The 19,960-nt window shown below is 39.7% G+C and overlaps 1 long non-coding RNA gene across 3 annotated transcripts in view; it reads left to right on the top strand.

Moving 5' to 3' along the window:
• The first annotated feature begins 426 nt into the window (after nucleotides 1-426).
• The window catches only part of LOC103159430, a 144,749-nt gene continuing 125,215 nt past the window's right edge, over nucleotides 427-19,960 (top strand). For 2 of the 3 annotated variants that reach the window (XR_004768522.1, XR_004768521.1), the window contains exon 1: nucleotides 427-540. This is a non-coding gene — a long non-coding RNA (uncharacterized LOC103159430). Of the gene's footprint in view, nucleotides 541-605; nucleotides 665-19,960 lie in introns of those variants that run through there. The other variant, XR_004768523.1, reaches the window with a different exon arrangement.

Here is a 19,960-nt window from a genome sequence, read left to right as displayed (position 1 = left end):
TGCTCCTATTGTCATGCCTGTTGATTGCTGACATACCTCTCAGACACTTTGACTATTGCTGCAAAGTGGGAGGTTATGCAGTGTTTGGGGAGCTCAGAATGGAAAATATATTATACAGAATATTATGGACACAGGCAACATTGGAATGCAGACTTGGATGCTACAGAAAAAAATATGGTATGATCAGGTTCACATAGATGTCACAGGGAAGCTGAATAAAATTAAATTATAGCTTTAAAAATTCAAAAATAATTTTTGATTCCCCAGCTTTCTTAAAATGGGCTGTAGGCTACTAGTTTTCTCTTTTGAAGTAATATTGGCCAATCTCTGAGAAATTCTCATTCACAAATATTTCTGAGGCTCAGTCACTGTATTCCAGGCACTGTTCCAGGCTCTGGGGATAGGGGTAACATCCTGTTGTTGCAGAGCTTACATCACAGTGGACAGATCAGTGGATAACCTAGCAAATCAACAGAATGACCCATGCACAAGTGGGATAAATAGAAAACAAATGATGCAGGTGCTGTTCAAGAATTTCATGTGAGTAATGTGATAAATAATGTTACAATAGTTAGGGTGGGGAATTTGGGAGCAAGGCGTTTGTGCAGAGGTCTGAATGAACCAGAAAGCAACGGTGTGTTGGCAGGGGCACCACTGGAATCTTGTCTGTGTTTGCTTTCTTTTCTAGACCTAAAGATTATAATCAATAGTTCTCTGATGAATCTGTACTCTTAAGGAACTCCCCCAAAATATTCCCCATTGTAATCCCCCAGAGCTGTTAGGGTTGGGCAGAGTACAAGGGATAGGCTAAGGGAGGAAGTGCAGTCAGTGTTGCTTAGAACCTGGGAGACTGCATCCTTTCTGGGGCCTTTTATATGTGATGGTAGGATGGAACAGGGATCTACAGTAGATGTCAGAGAGAAACTGCCCTATGGGAATATTCTCACATGATGATAAAGATAAAAGTTAACAATAACAATGTGTACTTTCTTAAGGGGCCTCTTTAAGCCCATGCTTTCTTCCCTTAATACGTGTGTGTGTGTGTGCACGTGTGTGTGTGTGTGTGTGTGTGTGTGTGTGTGCTTGTATGTGTGTGTGTGTGTGTTTCTCTTATCTGTGGGTCAGATTGCCCAAGTCCTTACTCAGAATAAGAACAAAGAGTATTCTTCACATATATGTGAAAATATGACAATAAAGCCCATTTCTTTGTATGCTAACCTATAAGCACTTTTTTATTAAAGGAAAAAATAAACTCAGAGTATGCACAACTGGATTGTTATGGAGGGAGGAGTAAGTACAATAGAGAAGCAGTTGAATTGCAACTGCTTATCCAATACAGCTCTGAGGAAGAGGCCCATTTGCTATCAAAAAAATAAGGATGTTGGAGAAAAGGGTGATGATGTCACTTATCTTCCCCGAAAGTTCTGTCAGGTCTAAGATTTCCCTGTGTGTGACCATGCAGAAAAGGGCAATGTGGTTAAATCTGAAGCAAAGCAAGGCTAGAGATGATCAGGTAAGTGCTCTGAGGGACAAAACCCAAATAGAGACAGGACAGAATTCAAGCAGGTCTCAACATTCTAAAAAGTAGAACATGCATCCAACACAAGTGGTTCTCAAAGGCAAAGGCTGAATAAGGTGAACTTCCTAATTTAATGATACTTTCTCCTAAGATTTAAATAATTGTTTCCCCTTTAAGGTCTTATGTGTCTCATTAATTTAAGACTAGCCCAGAAAAGAAGAAAATTGCCTCTCAACAATTGAGGCTCTTAGCCAGACTCGGGATTCAGAACTGAACTTATTCTGCGTAGCTCTTGGGTTCTCTCACACTGTGGCTAGAAATGAGTGTGGCGAGCATACTGCCAGCACTCTGCAATTTTAAGCTCATCACAGGCTTGTGGGGTGGGGACATGTAGTTAGAAAGTTGTGGGCTTGAGTAGTGACAATTGAGAACATGTGGCAGAGAGGCAAGTCTAATTAGTTTATTAGGTGGTAAACAACTCTGAACTATTTCAGGAAAAGAGTACATGTTTAATATTAATATATTATTATACAAAGACTATAATGACAGTAATTAGTGTAATAAACAAATACAAAGGAAATGAAAGAACATAATTTTTATAATCTGATATTAGCATATCAAACAATACAAAAGAAGGAAGTGAAAATAGATTTCATACCTGCTCTTTAGAAATGACAGCTACTTCCCCATTTATGTTTAAGCCTTTCCAGGAAGTCCAAAAGCCTCCCTATGAGATAAGGGAATGTTATAGAGGTATAAAATTATGCTTCATGCATTCCTCCAGTGTATTGACTCTAAGTTTGGCTCATGCTGAAAGGAAACAGCAACTTGGCTATGTGCACTATATAAAAATTTATACTGTCAGCCGGGAGGTGGTGACACAGGACTTTAGTCCCAGTACTCAGGAGGCATAGGAAGGTGGTTCTCTGTGAGTTCAAGGCCATCATGGTCTACAGAGCAAATTCTAGGTCAGCCAAGGCTACACCGAGAAACCCTGTCTCAAAAAAATCAAAACAAAGCAAGTTTATATTGTCAATTTTTGAGAAAATTTCAAAACAACAAGAACAAAAAATGTGTTTCCTGTCTTCCAGCTAGGTTTTCCTCATCTTTAAGAAGAAGCTATTTTGGGATGCATTTCATGATGCATGCTTGCATCTAATCATCTTCTTCCCTTGCAGATGATTCCAATTGAGTCAGACTTGGGAGATAACAGATTGTCTTTGGAGATAGATAGATGGGAAGCCGTAAACAGAACTGTTAAATCTAGAGGCGCGTCTGGAAGGTACAGTAGATACCTAGGTGTTTATACTCTCAGATAGAAACTGCCCTATGGGAATATCCTTGTATGAAGATGGTAAAGATAAAAGTTAATAATAACTGCACATGTGTTCCATAAATTAAGGAGCCTTCCTAAACCCCAAGTTTCCTTCCGCTGACCTGTGTGTGTGTGTGTGTGTGTGTGTGTGTGTGTGTGTGTGTGTGTGTGTGTGTTTGCCCTGCAGACACTATCAACAGGAAGTGCAAGATGTAAATTCTGGAGGTGGCATCAGACAGAACACACCTTTGAGAGGCAGGAAGCTCTTCCAGGAAGAGGGGGGCTGAGATTGCCCCACTTCTTTGCTATTGTTTGTACAGCATTATCGTAAAACATCTAGGGAATAGGATTCGTGTTTGAGAGGAAGAACTTGAGACAAACCAAAGCTTAATTCGGAAAGGAACTAGTAATGTGTTCTTCACAGAGATGAGTGGCTTGGTTCACAGTTAAATACATGCTGTGGATGAGGTGATATGGTGTTACTTTTGTTTTATTATAGCGTAAAATTCCCTTTTCATTAGATGAGGTTTAATGTATTATAGAGGTTGAAGAGACTTGCCTATGAAGAAATAGAGATCAGTGTGTATTCGATGTTTACAAATGCACCTGTAACCACTAAATCATACAACATTATTGAATGTTAAAGTAGGCCTGTTACTTTGAAATTTTGTGTGGGTATGGATAATTCCAAATTGCTTTCTATTTGAAACTTGCCATGATTATGATATTCCAAACTTTAAAATGTGAAAGGGTTAGGTACTAGGAAGAAAGTCACAATTGGTTGATATCTTAAAGTGGTCCATATGCTGATACGGTCTACCAAACATCTTTACCATACGGTCTCATTCAGCCCTCATCTTGTAATAGTTACTTTCATTGCCATTACTTTAGAAAGGAAGAAATATAGCTTGGAGAGATGCATCCGTTTACTGGTATTCTGAAAGAGTATCATGAACTGGGTGGCTCAAAAACCCAGATTTGGGCCACAGAGGAGACTCATCAAGAAAAAGTGCTTGTCATGCTAGCCTGGAAACCTGAGCCCACGAACTCATGTAAAGGTAGAAGAGGAAAACCCACTCTTGAGAGTTGTCCTCTGACCTCCATCCACACAGGCACCATAGTGCATACATGCACACATACACAAGCACACATGAGTGTGTGCCCCTCCACAAATAATAATAATAATAATAATAATAATAATAATAATAATAATAATAGATTTAAAATGTTTTAAAACTCATAGGTCTAATTTTTCACAATATTCAAGGCTTTAAGTCCATCCCAGGCTTTGCTTGCATATATTCTGATATAGTCTTTAACTCTCAAGTGTCTTCATCCTATGTTTAAACATGGTTTTCTCTCTGTGTGTTTCTGTGGCCAGTTCTCCATTTTCCTTGTTAAACACCTGTGTGATCTAAAATGCCCTCCCCACAAAGGTCCATGTTGTAAAGGCTTGGTGTCCAGGCTATTAGTACTGAGAGAGAGTAGACTCTTTATGCGATTTGGTGACAGGAGTTAGGTCACCAAGGGTATGCCTTGGAAAGTAATGAATTAATCCTGACATGTCATCTTGAATAGATTGCTCTGTCTTGTACACTCTGCCAGAATGTTACCACAGGTCCTGAAGTAGCAAAGCCTCCTCACTGTGATCTACAAGTTCTGAAGTAAACCTTCGTTTTATATTCATTACCCTGGGTCTTTTGTTGCAGTAGCAAAAAGCTGACTAACATAACTAACTGTATTAGATTAGACTCCATCTAATGATCTCATTTTAAATTAATTCTACCGTTAAAAGCTCTGCCTTAAAATGCTACCACATTCTGAAATACTGGATGCTAAAACTTCCATCTATGATTTAGGAAATGAACAAACATAGGCTAAGACTTTAAAAAATTAAACTACATTTATTCATTTATGAGTATGTATATGTGTGTGCATGCATGAATGTGTGCATGACAGCATATATGCTATAGTTTGTCTGCGGAGGCCAGAGGACAACCATAGGAGTCAGCTATCTTCTTCCATCAGTGGGTTCTGGGGATCAAACTCATGTTGTCAGGGTTATTGGCAAGCACTATCACTCACTGAACTGTCTCATTGACCCAAAGGTTAAAATTCCTTAAGGTTACATATAGGGTAGGATTAAGCCAGGCTGAAATCATCTTCCCTAAATTTATGAGCCTTAACAGCTTTACAAAACATTATTGGCTGACTCTGGTATTACTGTACACAGCTAGTATGAGCCAGACAGTGCTGTGGGTGCTTGTGGAAAAATCTTGATGAGGGTTCCAAGTTCTTTATAGTCTTAGAGCAAATATACAGCTGACAATGAAGTAAAAACACAGAAGTGAAACTATATAAATACAGTAAACAATACATGGAACACAGCAGGACAGCACAATGAAGTGTTGCTGGCCAGTGGGCGAATGGAAGGCTACTTTTGAAATGCTGATTCCAAAAATGTGCTTGTAGAAGGTAATCTTAGGCTTAGATCAAGAGAGGGGGAAGATGTCAGTCTCAAGACAAGATTGGAGAAATTATTCCTACTGAGGAGAGAAGTGAGCAAGAGGGACAAGGCCTCTTTGAATAGAAATGTGTTTCTATAGGTCACTGCCATGTTGTTTGGAATGACCATGACTGACAGCAAACTTGGCTTTGTCAGGGTGTGTATTGCAGACTAAGAAAAAAATGTATACTAACTATGGAACTTGGCAAGTTACTTGTTGTCTTGTTCTCAGTTTCCTCAAGAGAAGAAAGAAGATGTCACTGAGGTCACGCTGCTAGCATGTAACCTCCCCCTCTCTATCTAAATCTCTATCTATCTATCTATCTATCTATCTATCTATCTATCTATCTATCTATCTATCTATCTATCTATCTTATATCTACCATCTATCTATCATCTGTCTACCCATCATCTCAGCAGTTTTCAGCCTGTTGGATAGAACCCCTTTGAGGAGTGAATGACCCTTTCACAAGGGTTGCCTTAAGATCATTGGAAAACACAAATATTTACATTATGATTCATAATAGTAGCAAAATTAGTTACGAAGCAGCAACCAAAATAATTTCAAAGTTGAGGGTGACCACAACACAAGTAACTACATTAAAGGGCCACAGCATTAGGAAGGTTGAGAATCACTGTTGTAGAATATTATTTTAAGATGTGTTACATTTGTTTATGCTGTGGAATACTTGTTTGATGATGCAAAGATGTTTTGTATTCTTCTATGTTGCATTTGTTTTACTCTATGAAACTGTGTTATTTTGCCTGTCTAAAACACCTGCCTGATTAATCTAATAAAGAGCTGAATGGCCAATAACAAGGCAGCAGAAAGGATATGAGGGTCTGGAAGGCAAAGAGAATAAATAGGAGGAGAAATCTGGGAAGACAAGCTCAGGGAGTGAGAAAAGGCGGGGGGAGGACATCAGGGCAAGCCATGGAATGAAAAGTAAAGAAGAAAAGAAAGGTATATAGAATAGAGAAAGTTAAAAGCTCAGGGGCAAAAGGTAGATTGGATAATTTAAGAAAAGTTGCCTAGAAATAGGCCAAGCTAATGCCAGGAACTCTTAAGAAAGTATTAAGACTCTGTGTATTTATTTGGGAGCTCCATGGCAGGGCCCTGAAAGAGCAAAACAGGAAAACAATCAACTACAAACCATTGATTATATCTACCATCTACGATGTGTTTTCCCTGGCTTTTACTTAAATATAATCCTTATTCAAAGGTTACTGCTTCATCAAGTGACTGAACACATTTGCACAAGCAAAACACACCAGATGCTGAATAGGTCACCCCATTGTACACTAAACACTTAAAGAGAATTTAGTTGTTTTTCTTTATAGAAAGGTTTGCAGGGAATGTTAGAGTCTCCTGAGAAGTCAAACATTAGCAAGCATGTCCTCACTGGCTGGTATACAGTCAGGATTTTATTTACAGCAATGTCTAATACTAACCCATGGGAGGAAAATATGCAGCATCAAGGTAGATGGGTAACCACATCTCTGTATTTCAGAGATAAGATCTCCTTTCTTATCCTGTGGCAATCTGGGCAATTTACCACAGTAGCAGAGAAGCAGCCAGTGTAAATCAACGTGTGCATGCTAACCTCTGTGCCTTTGCAGCTGCAATCCCCTCCATTTGAATGCCCTTTCCCTAGTTCTTCATGGCCTCATTTCTTCTCATTATCACCTTTTCAGCTCATCACATGGCCCAGATGAGTCACCGGATACTCAATGTGTTTCTTTTCTCCAAAATTGTTCCTGTCATTACCAATTATTTTGTCTTCACAGAATTTACCTCTGTGAATGTCTCATATATTGTCTGCTTATGCTTCCACTGTCTGACAAATAAACAAATCTAAATGCAGGAACGGTGTCTTGATTATCACTGCATCTCATTGCCTGAGACAAAGCAGAGCATCATCAAACAGCCTATGTCCTAATGAAGAGATTATTGAAGAAGGTGAACTCTTAGATCAAACTGGGAAAATAGTTGATTCTGTGAATAGCACAATGAGATTTAAATTCTATCTGGAACTTGGCTACCAGGGTGTCTTAGTGTTTTTATTGCTATGAAGGAACACTGTGACTATGGTAATTCTTATAAGCAAAACATTTAATTGAGGTGGATTGCTTATAAATTCAGAGGTTCAGTCCATTATCATCATGAAGGGGAGCATGGCAGTGTGCAGGTAGATGTGGTGCTGGCTACATATTGATCAGAAGGAAGCAGGAAGTTGACTGACACACTGCAAGGCATCCTAAGATAAGGAAACCTCAAAGCATCCCCCACAGTGACACACTTCCTCCAACAAGGCCACACCCACTCCAACAAAGCCACACCTCTTAATAGTGTCATTTCCTATGAGATTATGGGGGTCAATTATATTCAACTACCAAACAGAGACTTACTTTCTTAGAGAAAAGAGATGTGAAATTGCTAAAGAAAAGGCAATTATAAAAGAAAATTACAAAAGAAAGCCAGATAGGTGTGCTCTCACAGCCTGGTTCTGATGCTAATTGGGTTCACTGGCTTGAGGCAATCACTCAGTTTTTATTCTTCTCAGCATTAACCCATATAACTTGGAATTATAATACTGCCCTGAAGTATTATGAGAAGTATTTTAATGAATAATGTTTCCAAAGAAAATGGCAAAAAGAAGTTCAATAAATACTAACCATTTTTTATAAAAAGGGCAGTTACTCGTTTCCTTTTTTTTCCTTTTTTAAATTTAAATTAGAAAAAAGCTTGTTTTACATGTCACTCTCCCTCCCCTCCTCCATTGCCCCCCACCTATCCCTATCCCATCCCCTTTCTGGGTGAGGACTTACATGGGGGATCTTCAAAGTCTGAGATATCTTCTGGAGCAGGGCCTAGACCCTCCCCAGTGTGTCTAGGCTGAGAGAGTATCCCTCCATATGGAGTGGGCTCCCAAAGTCCATTCATGTATTTGGGATAAATACTGATCCACTATCAGAGGCCCCATAGATTAACCATACCTCCAAATGACATCCTCATTCAGGGGGTCTGATTCAGTCTTATGCTGTTTTCCCAGCTATCTTTCTGGGGTCCATGAGCAAAACCTTCTTCAGGTCCTCTGTATCTGTGGGTTTCCCTAGCCTGGTCTTGACCGAAACTGAGTTCAGCTCAGTGTTTAGCTGTGGGTGTCTGCTTTTGCTCCCATCAGCTACTGGATGAAGGCTCTAGGATGGCATATAAGGTAGTCATTAATCTCATTATTGGAGAAAGGCATTTAAAGTAGCCTCTCGACTATTGCTTAGATTGTTAGTTGGGGTCAACCTTGTAGATCTCTGGACATTTCCCTAGTGCCAGATTTCTCTTTAAACCTACAATGACTCTCTCTGTTATGGTATCTCTTTTCTTGCTCTTCTCTATTCTTCCCCTGACTTGATCTTCTTGCTCTCTCGTGTCTTCCTCTCCCCTATTCTTCTCCCCTTCTCTTTCTCCTAACTCCCTCTCCCCTCCCCCTATGTTCCCAAGTAACTCATGAGATCTTGTCCCGTCCCCTTCTCCAGGGGACCATGTATGTCTCTCTTAGGGTCCTCCTTGTTTACTAGATATTCTGGTGGGGTAGATTGTAGGCGGGTAATACTTTGCTGTATGTCTAAAGTCCATATATGAGTGAGTACATAGCATATTTGTCTTTTTGTTACTGGGTTACCTCACTCAGGATGGTTTCTTCTAGTTCCATCCATTTGCTGGTGGATTTCAAGATTCCATTGTTTATTTTTCTGCTGAGTATTACCCCATTTTGTAAATGTACCACATTTTTTCATCCATTCTTCTGTTGAGGGGCATCTACATTGCTTCCAGGTTCTGGCTATTACAAATAATGCTGCTATGAACATGGTTGAACAGATGTCCTTGTTGTATGAATGCATCTTTTGGGTATATGTCTAAGAGTGGAATTGTTGGATCTTGTGGTAGACTGATTTCCATTTTCCTGAGGAACAGCCATACTGATTTCCAAAGTGGCTGTATGAGTTTGTTAACATAACCAAAGTAGCTTATTGAAAGTGGGGAAAGCTAAGAGTCATATCTAAACTTTGTGCAAAGATCTAGAGTATAACACCTTTTGGAACCTGTATACCAGGTTTCTGAAGCTCTGGACCCAGGAGTCCTTCATTTCCATGGGTTTCCATAGGGTACAATGAATTCTATCCTGAAGGCCAAAGTGACCATTTTCAGAGAAAGCATACTTTTCACCCAATGAAATACTCCTCAGTTCTCTGAAAGTGTTTAGTACTCAAATACCAAAAGTAGTATTCTGTCTGGGAATTTTAATGTCCCATAATATACCTTCAGAAGATGGCCCATCTGTGATGTGGCAACATGTTTAAACTGTAACTTAAGGGAGGCTAAAGGCCCACGGGACATCCTGAGTTGGTTTATGTTGATTTCAGGAAGCTCACCCAAAACCGCACACACTGAAAGGATGTGAACCGGATATGTGCAGGTGTACTTCATGTTCTACTCTCATGACATGTTTGCTGAGTGAGGACAAGTCATCATTTTCCCACCAGTGACAGTCTGGTCCTTTCCCAAACTTCTGAGTCATGAAAAGCTTGGGGCTATTTTCCCAGAATGAGCAATGACCAAGGATAGAGTGCCATGTGCATCCCTTCTCCACCCCTGATTGCCTCTTTCCCTCAACAATCCAAGAGAAACAACATGAGCCAAGAATATATGAGCCAAAACACTGGAGAGGACAAGGATGTTCCTCAGCACTAGGCACAGGCCAGAAGGTTTGCAACATTTTCTGAGTTGACTTCCTGTGATACCTCAGGCTTCAACTTGCCTTTGTGCTGTCTAATCACATGCTGTTTCCACAGAGGTCAGCTGCTGTTCCCTTTCTTTGCAAGCTTTCCAGACAGTCAATTCTTTACTATCACCTTTCCCCAAGCTGGGGTCTTGTGGAGAATGATGAATGACACATTGCTTTTTCTTTTTTCTTTCTTTCTTTTTTTTTTTTTTGTTTTTTTGAGACAGGGTTTCTCTGTGTAGCTTTGGAGCCTATCCTGGTACTTGCTCAGGAGACCAGGCCAGCCTTGAATTTACAGAGATCTGCCTGCCTCTGCCTCTGCCTCCCATGTGCTGGGATTAAAGGCGTGAGCCACCAATGCTCAGCACACATTTCTTTACTATAATGGACATGAGTAAGAATATGGAGGTGTGACTTTTATTCCCCAACCTTCTTCTGGAAGACACTGAAACCAAAATTGTTTGAGTTCCATGGATCTCACTGGAAGCTTCTATCTTTCTGCTCATAGGGATACTTCTATCCAGACTTGCTCACCACCTTCTCTATTGAAAAATCCACAGATGCTTGGGAAGAAGACTTATTTAATAAGGGATGAATTAGGTAACACACTCACTGAAGGATACAGTGGGAAGTGATGACCCTGCCTTTTCATCCACCAGGGAAGGATGGAGAAATCTCTGGATCAGGTCACCAAATGGAAGCCTTCAATCAGGAAGCCTTCCACATCTAAGCCAGAGAGAGGTGCATTTCCCCTGACCTCAATTCTTAACTGGTCTGTATGAGACCATGGCTAGACACCCAAATGTCATTAACTAATTGGATTGAGCTCCCACAACAATCTTCCATCTTCTGTCTTTTGACAGAAAATTTATCCTGTCAATCTGTTTCTTAAGACTTGACTCATCATCACTGTATCAAGTGAAGACCAAACACCATCATTTGGCCAACAAATCCCCTTCTAATCAGGTGTCCCTTTCCTTTGGAGCCTTCTTTTGGCCTCTGCTTGGAGAAATGGATGACTCTCCTGTGTTTCTAGGTCTGGTATGTACCACTCTTAACATCCAGATAGTGATTTGCAATATCACCATCCCAAACTGCTTGCAAATTTATGGGGAGATTTGAAGGCTTAACCCCAACCAATACTGAGAGTTATTCAGCCTTGACACTCAGGGCCAAACATGGAGATCCCTAGAGGATCTTTTAAAACTCTAGTGTGCAGCATGTATCCACCTCCATTTCGCCAGTATCTCTGTGCACGAGGCTCAGTCACATGTACAGTTTACAGCTCTGTCTGCTTTCCGTTTTACAAAGCAGTGGTTTCAAGGGCTCTTTCCAACAATCTCTAGATAACCTGTTTCCAATTCTGCAACTCTTCACCGAGAGGTTACACTCTTAGCCTAGGTGCAATGTTCTCAGGATCTATCTCCCTAGAAACAGGTGCTCCTTCTACCCATTCACATAATGCCCTTGGGCAAGGGTGACTCTTTGGCACAACTCCCTGTTTGTTCATCTCTATCCAAATCTTACTCTGAGTCTTTGCAGGAGAGAATGCATAGTGCCCTCAGAGGCTAGGGCAGGGCCTATTACACAGGAAATGTATAGCCATGATTAATGTTACCTTGTGTCCAGCACTGTGCTTGAAGTGTCAAAGGATTTCTGTCCCCATGCTATTCCCAATCTTGTCCTTACTTCCCTTATAAAGACAAAATACAGCATCAGTCTTCCAACCTGTTCTCTTGCCCCAGAGACTGTAACATGGGTATTCAGAAAAATGGAGGTGATGCTGTTCACTGTTTTATAGGGGAATCCTTAAGCAGAAACAGAACCGTTTTCATCCTATTTGGTCTCCAAATTAGAAAGCCAGATTTGTCTGGAAGGTCTGAATGTAATCTGTGAAGACTTGATTTAAAAACTTCTGATAATGTTGTACACGCTAATACTGTGCTGTACTTATCAGTAATTAAATATTTTTTAGAATAGAATCATATGATTAACTCAAACTCCTGCCTAGCTTTTCCAGGAGCTGTGTGAATTTGAGCAAATCATTTACCTTCTCTGAACCTTCAGTCCACTGACTGTGGACATTGGGGTTATATACTTCAGAGGGTTTAGAAATTAAGTGAGATGATAAGTACTCAGCACCACACAGTACAGTGCTATGCACTATGGTAATTTCGTAGCAAATACTTGCTGTTATTATGTTTAGCAGTCAAGAGTATGGACTTCTGTAAAGAATGATTCTGGTGGTAAGCTGGCCAACACAAAGGAGAGGAATTTGGTAGAGAGAGCATCTTGGAAACCAAGAATCTACTCCTTGATCATGGGTGTTATGATCACAAAGTCAACTGTAGGTTGCATAAGTTTCACTTCTTTCCCACTGGCATTTGGCTCTGGGTAATAGTTACCATGGGCATGAATATCTAACTATGTTTTCTTTTAATTTCTTGTACATTTTTTTTTGTTTTTCCTTCTTCCCCTCCTTACGTACAAACAGGTGTGACATAAAACTCTGAAAATGTCTTACCCAACTTAAAAGGAGTTTCTGATTTCTTCAACTTCTTATTAATGAGTTATTACCTTGCTACGATCACCATCACTGGGCTTCTCAATGATTTGTGTTCATGTGACTCTTCTTTACATCACTAGAAACACATGTCTAATAAGATTATTACTAGATGAACAAACTCTAGAGTGTGATAGGGATATTAAAGTCTGTTTACTGTGGGTTTTTTTTAAACTGTGGGTTTTAAAAAATCACTCAGTTCCATAGAAAAGAATCTTATATCTCTGCAGGTGTGTGTGTGTGTGTGTGTGTGTGTGTGTGTGTGTGTGTGTGTGTACACATTTGATAAGTTTATATGTCAGAAAATACACATAAAACACAGCACACTGAGTAAAATTCTGAGTCATAAATTCCTTTGTGTTCATGTGTGTTATTTGCATGTATACCAGTGTGTGTATGTGTTGTACATTTGTGTGGGCATGCATACACTTGCATTTGCATACATGTGTAGGTTAGAGGTAAGTGCTTGGTGTCTTCCCCTATCACTTCTGCCTCCTAGTTTTGGAGACATGGTCTTTCACTTAACCTGGAACCCCTTATTTGGTGAGACAAGATGGCCATAAGGATCTGCTTTTTCAATCACTAAGATTATAGGAGTCATATTTCCCCTATATTTTACATGGATTCTGGGAGTCAGGTCCTCATTCATGTGTTTTGAAAATTTCATGAGCTTTTTTTTTACCAACACTGAGCTGTCTCTCCAGTCCTGAAAAATCTGTTGCTCCCCACATCTTAAAGCATTTTTATTCTGGGTCTTTGAGATATTTTTGTTAAATTTTGTTTTCCTTCCTCTGAACAACTTTTCCCAAATAATCCCTATATTAAAATAGTTCTTTATCCATGTCAGCTCAGATTGACAAATGAAACAGAGGAATTCCCTGTCAGAAATAATGTTATTCAGTCTCATGCCAAGTCCTAGGTGTAAGCTCAGAGAAAGCAGGCTCAAAATGTTCAATGACTGTTTGACTGAGACTGCAATTGGCTTCTGGATATAGACCCAACTGCAAGGGGTAATGTGTGCACTATGGTGCCCACCAACAGTCCATTACCATGGACTGTTCATTCCTGACATGTGAGATGTTGCAGTACCGGTTGCTGTGTTGGTTTGTGGTGGGAAGGGAAGCTTTGGCATGACTCCAGCACACACTCAAATGTTTATTGACCATTGGACATAAATTTATGCACCTCATCCTCTGGGAGCTTTTGTTTAGAGTCAAGTTTCAGTCTTCTTTTTTTTTTTGCAGATATTTTTATTTGAATTAGAAACAAGATTGTTTTACATGACAATCCCAGTTCCCTTCTCCCTCCAGTCCTCCCATACCAATCCCCCCCAACTAAAACCCTACCTATCACATATCTTTTCTGCTCCCCCTGGATGGTGAGGCCTTCCATAGGGTGTCACCAGAGTCTATTGTATCCTTTGGGATAGGGCCTAGGCCCACCCCAGTGTGTCTTGGCTCAAGGAGTATTCCTCTATGTGGAATGGGCTCCCAAAGTCCACACCTATGCTAGGGATAAGTACTGAACAACTACAGGAGGTCCCGTAGATTTCTGAGGTTTCCTCACTGAAACAAACCCATGTTCCTGGGGTCCTGATCAGTCCCATGCTGGTAGCCCAGCTGTCAGTCTGGGGAGCAAGAGTTCCCCGATGTTCATGTCAGCTGTTTCTGTGGTTTCACCAGCCTGGTTTGGATCACTTTGCTCTTCACTCCTCTTTCTCTGCATCTAAGTTCCAGTCTTCTATCCACATTTATAAATAATGACTTTTAATAGCAAGAAGTCAATGGTGGTATGTTGAATTTACTAAGATCCTCGGGCTACCATGGTCTAGTCAGTCAATATAAATCCACTATTACTGCCACTACCTCTCTTTAGTGTTCTGACTAGGCATTTATAGTAATCAGTGTAGCTATTTATAATATATCACAGATCTCTGTTTTTGAGCATACTGCCCTGCAGTAACTCTACTTGCATCAGCCATATTGTATCCTCTTTTACTGTGTCTATGGCATCAATATCACAGGCCCAGCTCACACAGTTCAATCTGATGATTGACTGCTTTATTCTCATGGGTTCTTGTCACCTCTACTGGAAAAGTCAATCATGGGAAGCTCTTTAGACAAAGAACTTGAAAAAAATGCAGTTCTTGTCATAGTCAGTATTCAAGCCAATACTCTTCACTATAATTAAAATTTCAACCAATGCCTCTATAGGTCTCTCACATTGTCCATCTTACATACAACTAACTATAGTTTGCATACAAATACTTGATTCTCATATTGAACCTGACTGAAATAAAATGAGTTACATGTGTTTCTTTCTCAAAGGATAAATAACAAAGATAAAGTTGACAACAATGAGATGATAGGGTGAAAGCAAAGAGCAGTCTGAGGCAAATGAAAACATATCTTTTTATGTATTGTGGACCAAATTATTTTCATTCAAATTTCAGATGTTGAGTTCCTACCATTAATGGACCCAATTTATTTGAAGAGAGAGTCTTCAGAGCAGTAGCTAAGGTTAGAAGAGATCTAGCATGACTAGGGTCTTCATAAGGGGAAAGTGGTACAAAGAATGCATGTGAACAAAGAAAGGCCATATGAGGACACAGAGAGAAGATGAAGTTAATGCTGGATGCTTTAAAAGAAACCACACCTACCAACCCACAGACTATGGCAAGAAATTTCTGTTACTTAAATGACTCTGACTCTGGTATTCTGACAACCCTGATAAATTAGTTCACTTCAAGAAAAACAACAACAACAAAAACACATGATAAAGTTAAAACAAATTGCTGAAAGAGGAAGAGAAGGCCATATTAATTTATGTTTTATTGCTTAGGCTTTTCTTATTCATGTTCTTCAAAATTGGGATGTGGTTCTTACATATAAATATTACAATGCTGTTGTCTTTAATTTGACCTTTAGGGATATTTCCATTTATACAGGATTTCTCTTTCACATGGACCCCTTAAGATAATGTTTCCTTCTTTATTTGTCATGACATGAGATTGGGTAGAGAATGGGCTCCACAGGAAACATCTCTGGGCTTTCATATCCATACTTATTAGTGCCTGAAAATCTAGCCATTTTTTATAGCTCCTTATTCCCTGTAGAGGGAAACCCTGTAGAGAATTAAAAAAAAATTTTAATTGTATTTCTATAGTTCCTTTTCATTCTTTTTCTATCCACCATACTTGGTCAAGACTTCATCTCCATGTGAGGGGTGCTATAAAACACAGTTTATGATCATAGATGATTCCATGGGAAAACTACAAATTATTTTATGCATCAAGGCATGTGGTTCAACTGTATATGTTCAGTTCAATGTGCTCTGGAAGATTACAACTTAAAAAAATGCTAAGTGTAAGTTAATGCTTAAAATTCTGGTTAGAGAATAGCATCATCTGTGATTCTAGGTTGAAACCATCTGTCAAGGCACCAGACCTTCCCCACGAAGGAGTAAGATCCTCGAATAAGCCTCTGTAGAAGGGAACAGCCTCAGGGACCCTTCTACTTCAGGCTCCCATCTGGCACACTCCTCCTTTCAGCTTAGATAGCTTCCAGTTTCTTGAAACTGTTCAGAACTGTCATATCAACTCTCAGTCACCTTCCAAAGTCCAAAGACACAGGCTTCAGGCTTTCTTCATTTTGTACTTCAGTTGTATTTTATCACACGAATGAGTAAAGCTGGGGTGGGAGTAAAAGGACCATGTACTCTTTAAAAATGGTTTCTCTTCCTTTCTACCCTTTTTCTTGGTCCATTAGTTTTCTTCATTTATCTGGGCATGTGTCAGGTACAACTACCGTAGCAAAACCCTTAATTGGGACTTTTGTATTCTGACTCAACAGAGGCCTTGACTCTTCTGAGACAGAGTTTTATACCCTGTAAAACAGGGTTAAGAGCACTTTGAAATCCTGAGGATTGTGACAGGGCAGACTCTGGCTCCTAGGCAAGGACCTGGCATATGATCATAGTCACAGATGTTAACTATGACCCCAGTTCCAATTAGGCTTCAGAGTGACTTCTATATACATTGTCATATTTTATTCCTTTGTGAGCTAGGGCAACAGAACTCACCATATCTTCAGATCTATGGGTTCTATTGTTGTTGTTGTTGTTTTTTTTTCAGGACAGGGTTTCTCTGTGTAGCTTTGTAAACCAGCATGGTTTCAAACTCACAGAGATCTGCCTGCCTCTGCCTCCTGAGTGCTGGAATTAAAGGCATGCACCACCACCACCCAGCTGGTTGTTTGCTTTCTAACCACAAATTCACACATTTATTCTCTGCATCTTAGACACTATGGGTGCTTGCTGTGGAACATTCTATTTCTCTATGAACTTAGATACATGCCTTAAAACACACAATGAAACTTCAGCTTTGACCCTGATGCTCTTTTGGTATGTGTCTTTTCATGAGTGACATGACTCATTGTGAAAGTCTGGTTGCCATTATTGTGTCTGCCTGATTTTATTTAGCTCCCAAGGTTATATGAGGTAAACAGCTTGCTGTATTAGCTACCAATAGATTATGTTTTGCCATCACAGACAAAGGTGTCATTTGTCGGACACATTTTTAAATATGGCTAGAGTTCTTTCAACTTCATGACTTATAAATGACAACTTAAAGTTTCTCTGTCTTAGTGAGCCTCTCTGTTTAAAGTTTTGAACAATATTGACATTATCCCAGTTATCTCTAAAAAGATAGTGTAGTTTGCTTCAGCAAAAGCCTAACATTTCTTGCAACTTATCTCCCTACTCCTCTCCCACCCTTGAGTTCCAAGTTACATTTTTGTTTTTATTGTTAATATGATTTTGTATATGAGAGTTTTGCTGGAATGTATGTGCACCACATGTGTTCAATACCTTCAGAGGCCTGATGGGAAATATACTGTGTATGTTTATCTTATTGATTGTTAAATAAAATACTGTTTGGCCAATGAGACAGCAAGTAGACAGGACTAGGAGTCAAAGAGGATTCTGGGAAATGTAGTAGAGAAGTGCTGATCCAGGCAGGAAGTGCCATAGCAAGGAGACTCATATTTAAGCAAAGGAGAAACAGGAAGGGCCCCTTTTTCCCCTCTGCTCCTGCTCCAGCAGCAAGATGTGATCCCAACAAGGAGGGAAGCCAATAAGGTATCCAATAAGATAAGTCTTATAAAATATATAAGTTTATGATAGTTAAGACTGAGTTAGCAGATGAGAAGTCCTAGTCATTGGCCAAGCAGCTTTGAACCTAATACAAGTTTCTGTGTATTCATTTGGGCCTAACTCAGACAGGCGGCTGACGTAAAGCTCACACATGGCGATGGGGCTCAGGCAGCTTTTGGCAGAAAGATTTGTCGTAACAGAGGCCAGAAGAAGGCATCAAATACCCTGAAACTGGAGTTACAAATGTTGTTATCTATCACATGGTTGCTGGAAATCAAACCTGAGTCCTCTGAAAGAGTAGCTGGTACTCTTAACTGCTGAGCCATTTCTCTTTAGCCCTAGGTTACATCTTTTTTTTTTATTACATATTCCTATATAGTCAAGTGTGTACTGGTAACAGAAGTCTCTGTGGCAATGGAAACAGATACATATTCTTAGGAATATAAATATATTCACAATATATTTACATATGTGCATGTATACTGTCCTGTGTGGAATCCATTAGTCCATATTATTATTATTGCAAATGTAGCTCATAAAATTAAATTTCATTATGTGGCTGATGGCTGGTTAGTAGACAACACAAATCTAATACATTTGAGATGCAGGAGACAAGTGCATACTGTTAAAGGAACTTGGTGGGTATCATGTGATATGGATTCCTTCAGGTAGATCCTACTGCATTGTCCTTTGGAGATGAGAGCTAAATGCATAAGCTAGCTGCCTTTTCTTCTTTAATTATCTCTACTTTTAGTTCCTCATTAGGTTAATCAATAGCCATTACTCACAGTATTGTGCTAGGGACTTAGATGCACGTGTTAACTAAAATACTACCAGCAGCCCACAAAAAGAGTTACAGATGGGCCTCAGAAGAATGAACCTGCTGACACTGCACAGTTCATCAGTCCCCAACTTGAGATTTAAACCACACTGAGCCTTCAAGAGGCCATCTTCCCACTCCCTCTTCTCTCCAGGCAGCGACACACACCTGTCTTCTGGATTATTTGCCACTGCCTCTCCAAACAGATACTACTACTCAACAATTTCATTTCAGAGTCTTTTCCCTGCTCCATACTGTTCTTTCCCAGATTTGGTCTCTTCTCCTTCTCCTAGTTGTCCTGCCCTTCACTGTATTAGTATGGCATTGTATGTGTCTGAACAGTTCCAGGCCAGCTTGTACTTCTTACCATGTTTCTATGTGACTAACTGATGCACAGCTGAGTTTTCAATGTTGGTGTACTGGTCCCTTTCTTATTGTACCAAGTGCATGGTTACACTTGCACATAGAGAACTCAATGGTATCTTCCTGAAATCCATCACTGCCCCTTTAAGAAAAGAATAGCCTCTTTCAAAGAGACACCCACCCTCTGCTTCTGTTAATTTGGAGGAGGCTTATAAAAATCCAGTTAATTTATCTGTTTCATTCTGGTGTTCACAACTTCAAGAGGTTCATCTTGAACTTTTGCTTACAGAAAAATAGAAGCCCAGAATGGTTACTCAGTATGCAAGAGATAGGGAATCAGATGCAACATTCACATGCAGCCTGATGGTAAAGCATGGTTCCTCAAGGTATAAAAGAACTACCCCCACAGCCCCTGTCTCAACAAACTTAAAGGGCTGGATTTCCAAGCAGTTCTTAGACATGAACTGTGAATTCTATATCAATCCACACATCCAGATGGCTTCTCACATTAGCATGGCATTGGACCTTTCTCCAGGACCAAAAAAAAAAAAAAAAAAAAAAAAAAAAAAAAAAAAAAATCCCATCAACTCCAGCTCAGAATTTATTGAGAACAATGAATTATGGTAAACTACATCTGATATTCTAGATTATTGCTAAAACAATTTGATATCAGCTCCAAACAGCACCTCCATGTACAGGTTAATCTAGGGTCTTAATAATATGAACAGTAAATAAGAGCAAGCCTGTGTGTTCTGAAAATGGGATCAGGAAAATTAATTCAAGCTAGTTCACTTACCTCAAGCAATTGTTGTGAGTCTTCAAGGCAGTTATTTTCAGATAGATCATTCCCCAGTACAGCCAGTTATCTTCCTGAAGCACTTTAGAGTGTAGGAAGTCAACAACATTATCTCCAAGGTTCCTTCATTGTTTGAATAAACTAAA

The sequence above is a fragment of the Cricetulus griseus genome, chromosome 2, assembly GCF_003668045.3.
Source record: "Cricetulus griseus strain 17A/GY chromosome 2, alternate assembly CriGri-PICRH-1.0, whole genome shotgun sequence".
In the NCBI taxonomy this organism is placed as follows: domain Eukaryota; kingdom Metazoa; phylum Chordata; class Mammalia; order Rodentia; family Cricetidae; genus Cricetulus; species Cricetulus griseus.
The sequence above is the reverse complement of the archived record's forward strand: the minus strand, read 5'-3'. Positions and strand labels throughout refer to the sequence as shown.